This window comes from Lucilia sericata, unplaced genomic scaffold (assembly GCF_015586225.1).
Source record: "Lucilia sericata isolate MDLA Ls3-8-SP2 unplaced genomic scaffold, ASM1558622v1 Contig003291F_arrow, whole genome shotgun sequence".
NCBI lineage: Eukaryota > Metazoa > Arthropoda > Insecta > Diptera > Calliphoridae > Lucilia > Lucilia sericata.
This window is the reverse complement of record NW_023996799.1, coordinates 20,100-28,265: the sequence shown is the minus strand read 5'-3', so window position 1 is coordinate 28,265 and position 8,166 is coordinate 20,100. Positions and strand designations below refer to the sequence as shown.

The following is an 8,166-nucleotide window of genomic DNA, read 5'->3' as shown; positions in this document are numbered from 1 at the left end:
GTCATTACTCTTGCATTCTATTCCATTTACTCTTGCTTGCTACTCCTTTAATTATCCTTAAACTTTCATTACCAGATAGTTATGCGTTGGGCTGTTTTGTTTTTTTCCTTTTTTTAAGAATGAAATCTTTATTATTTTTTTTTTTTTGTTTTTGTTGAAAATGTTTGTAACGGCAGTTATTTGCATTACGTTCATCATCACATCAATTGTTTACATAATTAATTAATATATAATTTTGTTTTTTGTTTCGTTTTTTTAATATTATCCATAAAATAATAATAAAATGTTAAAAGTTTAACTATGTGCTTAAATTCTAAGAAAAAAAGATGTATACATAGAGAATATGTATGTATGTAAATTTTATGCAGGGTTTTTTGTTTTTCCTTATTTTTTCTTTGTTTTTTTTATTTTAATTTAATTTTTAGGGTTTTATTTAAATTGAATTTATTTATTTATTTTTACTTGGTTTTTTTGCGGTCGGTCTTTGTGAATATTGTGGTTGGTTGTAGTTGACAATGTTTTTTTCTTTATTATTTGAAATATTTTATTTAACTTTTACGTTGTAGTAGTGTTGTGTGTGGTGTTGATATTTTATTTATTTTTTAAATTTATTTTATTTAGCTGTATATGGTTTGTATCTATGTAGTTTATGGTTTTTCCTGTAAAATTTGAATATTTTTTTGGCCATTCTTCTACTTTTTTTCTTGGAAAAAAGCGTAGAATAGTTGTAGACATTAGATGACTGAGTTTGGTTTTTTTGTTTTAATTATTTAAGTTTAAAAAGTTACGGTTCTGCTGCTGCTGTGGTTGGTTTTCTTTTGTTTTTTTTATTTACGATTAATGCTAATTGTTGATTTTTGTTTTACTCAAACGTATAAAGTTATTTAAAATTTAATTTTGTTTTTTTCTTTTTTTGTTTTACTTTAATGTTTTGTTAAATTGTTTATCGGTTGTTGTTTTTTTTGTTTGTTTTATGTTTAATTAATTTTTATGTACAATTTTAATTCATTTAGGATGCTCGTCTACTAGGAGCATAATTTGTTGGGTTGCAGCCGGGGCTGGATTTCTTGTACATTCAACTTGATGGGCATTCCAATCCTTTCGTTGACAAAATCGGAACAATAGGGAGTCTTTCGGCATAATGAGCATTCTGCCAATGCTTCACGATTACAATTAGCGCACTAGAAGAGAAAGAAAATAAATATAAATTTTAAATCAAACTTCAAGTAATAAGAAAATGTAAATTTCAGTTCTACCTCAGTTTAGTTCTGTTCAAGTTCAGTTCTAGTTCAGTTCTAGTTCAGTTCTAGTTCAGTTCTAGTTCAGTTCTAGTTCAGTTCTAGTTCAGTTCTAGTTCAGTTCTAGTTCAATTCTAGCTCAGTTCTAGTTCAGTTCTAGTTCAGTTCTAGTTGTTCTAGTCAGTTCTAGTTCAGTTCTAGTCAGTTCTAGTTCAGTTTAGTTCAGTTCTAGTTCAGTTCTAGTTCAGTTCTAGTTCAGTTCTAGTTCAGTTCTAGTTCAGTTCTAGTTCAGTTCTAGTTCAGTTCTAGTTCAGTTCTAGTTCAGTTCTAGTTCAGTTCTAGTTCAGTTCTAGTTCAGTTCTAGTTCAGTTCTAGTTCAGTTCTAGTTCAGTTCTAGTTCAGTTCTAGTTCAGTTCTAGTTCAGTTCTAGTTCAGTTCTAGTTCAGTTCTAGTTCAGTTCTAGTTCAGTTCTAGTTCAGTTTAGTTCAGTTCTAGTTCAGTTCTAGTTCAGTTCTAGTTCAGTTCTAGTTCAGTTCTAGTTCAGTTCTAGTTCAGTTCTAGTTCAGTTCTAGCTCTGTTCAGTTCTAGTTCAGTTCTAGTTCAGTTCTAGTTCAGTTCTAGTTCAGTTCTAGTTCAGTTCTAGTTCAGTTCTAGTTCAGTTCTAGTTCAGTTCTAGTTCAGTTCTAGTTCAGTTCTAGTTCAGTTCTAGTTCAGTTCTAGTTCAGTTCTAGTTCAGTTCTAGTCGTCTAGTTCAGTTCTAGTTCAGTTCTAGTTCAGTTCTAGTTCAGTTCTAGTTCAGTTCTAGTTCAGTTCTAGTTCAGTTCTAGTTCAGTTCTAGTTCAGTTCTAGTTCGTTCTAGTTCAGTTCTAGTTCAGTTCTAGTTCAGTTCTAGTTCAGTTTAGTTCTAGTTCAGTTCTAGTTCAGTTCTAGTTCAGTTCTAGTTCAGTTCTAGTTCAGTTCTAGTTCAGTTCTAGTTCAGTTCTAGTTCAGTTCTAGTTTCAGTTCTAGTTCAGTTCTAGTTCAGTTCTAGTTCAGTTCTAGTTCAGTTCTAGTTCAGTTCTAGTTCAGTTCTAGTTCAGTTCTAGTTGTTCTAGTTCAGTTCTAGTTCAGTTCTAGTTCAGTTCTAGTTCAGTTCTAGTTCAGTTCTAGTTCAGTTCTAGCCAGTTCTAGTTCAGTTCTAGTTTAGTTCTAGTTCAGTTCTAGTTCAGTTCTAGTTCAGTTCTAGTTCAGTTCTAGTTCAGTTCTAGTTCAGTTCTAGTTCAGTTCTAGTTCAGTTCTAGTTCAGTTCTAGTTCAGTTCTAGTTCAGTTCTTGTTCAGTTCTAGTTCAGTTCTAGTTCAGTTCTAGTTCAGTTCTAGTTCAGTTCTAGTTCAGTTCTAGTTCAGTTCTTCTAGTTCAGTTCTAGTTCAGTCTAGTTCTAGTTCAGTTAAGTTCTAGTCAGTTCTAGAGTTCAGTTCTAGTTTTAATTCCAGTTCAGTTCTAGTTCTTTCCTAGTTCGCATTTAAAATCTTATTTCTCACCTTCTTAGCTGAGATAACTTCGTGCCATGTAATGCACCCGCTATATTCGGATCATCAATGTCTGTATGTACTTGTACGCGCATTAGCTGCCACCGCAAGCATCGCGTTCCTTCTGTAATATTTCGATTTTACGATCGTACGTATTCTTTAAGTCGGTTAGAATACGCTTAAAATCATTAGTGGCTTGACATTGTGCAATAAAACATTCTCGGTGTTTTCATTGTCTGACTATTGTCTAGCAATGCAATTGGCCCCGGATCATTTATGTTCCACTACAAACGTTTCTCTATCGTATGCATTACAGATTGTGTTTGATCTACTAGCTCGGGTGATGTGTCGAGGCTATCGTTAAGTGTTGGCCACGGTTCATCCTTGGAGGTAATGTTATCTTCCGTTAAAAACATATTATTATCATCGACCACCGTTGTGGTGTGTTGTGGTGGTTCAGTGTTATTCATAATCTTGTTGTTATTATTATTGTTATTATTGTTATTGTTAGTATTACGTTTACGTTTTGGACCACCAGTTTCACCATCATTATCTGTTTGATTTCGCTTTCGACGTTTGTATGGTGTAAATAGACGTACGGGTCCCGATGCTGGCAAAGCGAAGGAGGAGGAAGAAAAAATAAACAGATTAGATTGTGATTAAATTACGAACAGGAAAAAATTATAATAAATTCTGCAAAAGAAGAAACAAAGCTGGTTAATTCATTAATAACCTATTTATCAGCGGAAACTGGACTTTGATACTTTGTAAATTTGTTTTGTTGTATATTTTTGTTAATATAAACAATAACATCTTTTGTTAAGGTTTTTGAAAATACTTTGGTAAATCTACGACAAATCCAGACATGCAATCTGAAAACTTTGCTAAATTTCAACAACATCTAAGAAGCAATCACAGAATGATGCTCTTAATATTACATCTCCTAGTCCTACTTCAATATAAACTTCTTCTCGACGACTGGATCAAAGTGACTGAATAATATCCCTCAGCTCAATTGAGACGGCTCTGAGATAAAGAATGGTAGGAGGTGGTTTGTAAATTGTATACATGTTTGACTCAAAGAGCCAGAATAAAAGGTAAACTTCTATAGATGCCACATGTTGGAGAGTAATAATCAATTGACAAAAGTTGCTCCTTTTCTAAAATCAATTCAACGAACTAGGAGGACTCGCAGCTTAACATACACTGGTCTATAATTGTCCCAGTTTTATCGATTTTCTAGTTCTAGTTCAGTTCTAGATCAGTTCTAGTTCAGTTCTAGTTCTGTTCTAGTGCAGTTCTAGTTCAGTTCTAGTTCAGTTCTAGTTCTCAGTTCTAGTTCAGTTCTAGTTCAGTTCTAGTTCAGTTCTAGTTCAGTTCAGTTCTAGTTCAGTTTCTAGTTCATTCTAGTTCAGTTCTAGTTCAGTTCTAGTTCAGTTCTAGTTCATTCTAGTTCAGTTCTAGTTCAGTTCCAGTTCAGTTCTAGTTCAGTTCTAGTTCAGTTTCTAGTTCAGTTCTAGTTCAGTTTCTAGTTCAGTTCTAGTTCGTTCTAGTTCAGTTCTAGTTCAATTCTAGTTCATTTCTTAGTTCAGTAGTCATAGTTCATTTCTAGTTCATTCTAGTTCAGTTCTGTTCATTTCTAGTTCAGTTCTAGTTCAGTTCTAGTTCAGTTTCTAGTTCAGATTCTAGTTCAGTTCTAGTTCAGTTCTAGTTCAGTTCTAGTTCAGTTCTAGTTCAGTTCTAGTTCAGTTCTAGTTCAGTTCTAGTTCAGTTCTAGTTCAGTTCTAGTTCAGTTCTAGTTCAGTCTAGTTCAGTTCTAGTTCAGTTCTAGTTCAGTTCTAGTTCAGTTCTAGTTCAGTTCTAGTTCAGTTCTAGTTCAGTCTGTTCAGTTCTAGTTCAGTCTAGTTCAGTTCTAGTCAGTTCTAGTTCAGTTCTAGTTCAGTTCTAGTTCAGTTCTAGTTCAGTTCTAGTTCAGTTCTAGTTCAGTTCTAGTTCAGTTCTAGTTCAGTTCTAGTTCAGTTCTAGTTCAGTTCTAGTTCAGTTCTAGTTCAGTTCTAGTTCAGTTCTAGTTCAGTTCTAGTTCAGTTCTAGTTCAGTTCTAGTTCAGTTCTAGTTCAGTTCTAGTTCAGTTCTAGTTCAGTTCTAGTTCAGTTCTAGTTCAGTTCTAGTTCAGTTCTAGTTCAGTTCTAGTTCAGTTCTAGTTCAGTTCTAGTTCTAGTTCAGTTCAGTTCTAGTTCAGTTCTAGTTCAGTTCTAGTTCAGTTCTAGTTCAGTTCTAGTTCAGTTCTAGTTCAGTTCTAGTTCAGTTCAGTTCTAGTTCAGTTCTAGTTCAGTTCTAGTTCAGTTCTAGTTCAGTTCTAGTTCAGTTCTAGTTCAGTTCTAGTTCAGTTCTAGTTCAGTTCTAGTTCAGTTTTCTGTTCTGCAGTTCTAGTTCGATCTTTTCGAAGTAAGTATGCCAGTTCTAGTTCAGTTCTAGTTCTAGTTCAGTTCAAGTTCAGTTCTAGTTCAGTTCTAGCTCAGTTCTAGTAAGTTCTAGTTCAGTTTTAATACTGTTAAAATGCAGTTCTAGTTCGATTCTTTTCGAAGTAGTATGCCAGTTCTAGTTCTAGTTCAGTTCTAGTTCTGTTCTCGTTCAGTTCTAGTTCAGTTCTAGTTCGATCTTTTCGAAGTAGTATGCCTTTAGTTTGTTTATCTAATTTGACTTGTAGGGTAGTTCAATACTATTGATTTTTAACAGAAATTTTGCTATTCAAAAGAGTGGACCGGGAAATTCTTATTTGATTCTTTAAGAAAAGTCTACAGCTCAATTCTACAGCTGACATCATTAAACAAATTTGTTATTTTTTTAAATTTAACAATATAACAGGGATTTTTCCGGAATTCTACAGCATTCAAAAGATTTGCATAGTTTAGGCATAAATATTTTAAATAAATGAAACAACTACAAAAAGCCTATTCAATTTGTACATACGGAAACATTTTAAACTAAAACCCGTTAATCTGACAGGTACTATAATAAAGTTAAAAACTTCCGGGATTCATGTAATATGTTATGTCCACCAACTTACCCGCTTCATCATCACAACAAACGGTACAACTGCAATTGGTGGCATGCGGTGTCAGGGTGCCCTCATCTATAAGTGACTGCAACGATTTGCCCCCGTATTTAATGGAACGTTTCCAATCCTTACTCGAGCCACGACCACAGGTCTGCTCAAATTCACTAGGCGTCAGCCATTTGTCTTTGTACTTAACACAGCGACCTCGACCGCCCGAACCCAACTTACTGCGATATAGCTCAGCACTAGTCGTCTTACAGCGTATGGGAAATATTTCCATGTGAGCTGTTTCCGACCAACTGACACCCGATGCTGAACCGCAACCGGAGCCATGCATCATTTGATCACCGGTGACGGTGCTGTCATGACTGTTATTGCTGCCGGAGCCATCGTGATTCATGCCAACCGAATCACTTTGCTGTTGCTGTTGTATGACAATCGTTTTGAGGTCACCACCAACACTGCCCACAACCGCACCGCTGGATATATAACCATTGTTATCGACGCACAGCATCTGTTTGAAATGCGGTAAATGATCGGGTGAGATGACATTGAAAGCGGTGCCAGCAATCATGGAACCTATGGGCAGGGAAACGGGTACGGAAACAACATTGCCACCGCTGCCTCCACTATTTTCATTTGATGATGTTACCATATGCACTTTGGTTTCCAGCTAAAAACGGGTTTTGTGTAGACAGCAACAGTAACAGCAGCAACAGGATAACAAGTTGTCCAGGAAGAAGGTTTTATTTAATAAATTGCAACACGCACAATTTTCCACAGTAGCAGCAGCAATTGAAGAAAAATGTTTTTTTCAGTATTTATTTTTTTTCGTTTAGTCGTCAATGGCGCAGAGTAGAAGAAGACATGTAGAAAAAAAACGTATAAAATATGAGAAAAAAATAACAACAAATAAGAGAAATTGCAAAATCAAAACAAAAGCAATTAGAAGTAGGAAAAAAGCACACAAATATTAATTAATAGAGAAATTTTGGAAATCATATAAAAAAACACACAACATACAAAAAATATGTACACAATATTTTGTGTACTACACACACGCACACGGTAGGATGTTGGTTGGTTGTTTTGGAAGATGTTGGTTTAGGACACTACCAAAACTTTGCCCGTAGGCTCAGCAAGTTATAACCAGCTTAAAACCCTTTAAACCAGGGGATGGCAGGGAGATTAAGGGCTCTTGCTTTGATGGGCGCAGTGGCGCATTTCCACATAAAAAAGAAAAACACTGTTTTTAACACTAATTGCAAGCTCTATAATACATTTTCCATAAATTGTTTCCAAAATATTTTCATTTTCTTCCTTTAAAGAGTTTGTGTGTCACACGAAATTTTCCCACTTAATTTCTTGAGTTTTGCTTTTTTCTATTTATTTATTATTTTTCTCTACATTACGCACCTGATGGCCGGAACTTTCAAGTATGACTTCTTCCTTAACAACGTCACGCGCTTCATCATTGAGAACAGCCAATTCTTTCACATCACGTATTCTACTTAGATGCATTTCAGTGGAGTCCTGTTCCATAGCTTATTTTGGAGTTTTGACACTGTCTGCTTTGCTCTGCTTTTTCTTTGCTCTTAACACACACACAAAATCACACAATTTTTCTAATTTGCCGTGTTATAAAAAAAAAGGCAATTGTATTTTTTAGGCGGTTTTCCAACTAAGTTTTCTCTAAACTATTTCAATTCAGCACTTAATAACTAATTTGCAAATTGTGTTTTTCAATAGTTTAATTCTCAATATTTTCTTTAAACAAATAAATCACATTTTGCTTATAAATATATATTTTTTTTTTTTTTGTAGAAAAAATATTAACTGGAGATGTATGACATTTGTGATAACAAACTTTCAATTAACACATTAAAAGTTCTGTTCGTTAAGTATGAAATGTCAAAAAAAATAGACAGCAATAAGAAAAAGCTTTTTTCCAATAACATACCAGCAGGGTTGTATTTATTAAGGGGTTGACAGTTCTTAGTGAGTGCCACAAGAACAGGGTTATCGGTAAAATCTTGTAAAATACTGTGCCCCGTTTCTATAATTCTCGCATCGAGAAAATCTTTCGAAAAATTCATGATCGTCTTGTGTAAAACAGGGTGAATACAAGAAATTTAAAAATTTCTTATTAAATTTTAATGAGTACAGTTTAAAAATAATCAGAGTCACACTGTTAAAAACTGGAAGACTATTATATTTTAAGTTTTTTCTCGATTCGAGAAAATTACAGAAACGAGGGTACTGTTTTGTGACTCTAACAAACGAATATGTATGTTGTACAACGATCCATCATGATGGTCTCCTGGAAGAATGCCCACTAGAGAGTGCCAATATACCTCCCTAGT

General features: G+C 34.3%; 1 pseudogene; it reads right to left on the bottom strand.

Annotated features, from left to right (window-relative positions):
* Nucleotides 1-1,005: 1,005 nt before the first annotated feature.
* LOC119614721 lies at nucleotides 1,006-7,688 on the bottom strand (annotated as a pseudogene).
* Nucleotides 7,689-8,166: the final 478 nt, after the last annotated feature.